Below are 874 nucleotides of genomic sequence, written 5' to 3'. Positions count from 1 at the left end.
GGGAGGGGCACATGGCTAAAGAGAATTGACCAAATAAATACTTATTGATAAAATCATAACCTCTGCTTTAGCAGGCTTACCCTTGTTTGTCTTTATTCATATCTTATATAGGGTATTGCAGACTTGGTTGTGATTCACCAACAATTTCCAATCAGAATCAACCGAATCAAGAGGAAGCTCAACACCAGTTCCTAAAGTCATGGTTGAGAAGACTCTACGTGAATTCTCTGCTCCAAGCACTGAGAACATCCGCACTAGACCAACCCTCAAAACCAACAATCTCGAGTTTGATCTCAAGCCAAGACTCATCAACATGGTGCAAGCTACTCCATTCAGCGGAAAGACACATGAAGATGCTAGTGCTCACCTTTAGAATTTTTTGGAGATAAGCAGCACAGTTGTCATCAAGGACATTGCTCAAGACATCATACTACTTCGCCTATTTCCATTCTCACTAGTGGGAAGAGCGAAGCAATGGTTCTACATCAACAAAGATCACATCAACACTTTGACAAGATGTTCAAAGGCCTTTCTAGAAAAGTTCTTCCCTATAGGCAAGAACAATGCCTTAAGAGGAAAGATTTCAAACTTCCAACAACAGAAAGGAGAAACCATTCTAGAAGCATGGGAATGTTTTCAAGAATACATTTCAAATTGTCCTCATCATGGGATGGAAGATTGGTTGCTCATGCAAAGTTTCTACCATGGATTAACTCAAAAAGCTCATGAACAACTTGATGCCACTACTGGAGGATCATTTATGTCACTCACCCTTGGAAAAGCTGAGACTCTTATGGAAAAGATAGCCTCTAATCAAGGCTAGTCATCATGCAACATTCAATTAAGCTATAAGAGTGAAGAAGTACTAGAACAG

The 874-nt window shown here is 39.9% G+C and overlaps 1 non-coding gene across 1 annotated transcript; it reads right to left on the bottom strand.

Moving 5' to 3' along the window:
- Positions 1-565: 565 nt before the first annotated feature.
- LOC136462138 (small nucleolar RNA R71) lies at positions 566-672 on the bottom strand. Its single transcript, XR_010760657.1, has one exon. It is a non-coding gene; the product is annotated as a small nucleolar RNA R71 (small nucleolar RNA).
- Between the last annotated feature and the right edge of the window lie 202 nt (positions 673-874).

The sequence above is a fragment of the Miscanthus floridulus genome, chromosome 6 (genome assembly GCF_019320115.1).
Source record: "Miscanthus floridulus cultivar M001 chromosome 6, ASM1932011v1, whole genome shotgun sequence".
NCBI lineage: Eukaryota > Viridiplantae > Streptophyta > Magnoliopsida > Poales > Poaceae > Miscanthus > Miscanthus floridulus.
This window is presented reverse-complemented; position numbering and strand designations above follow the sequence as displayed.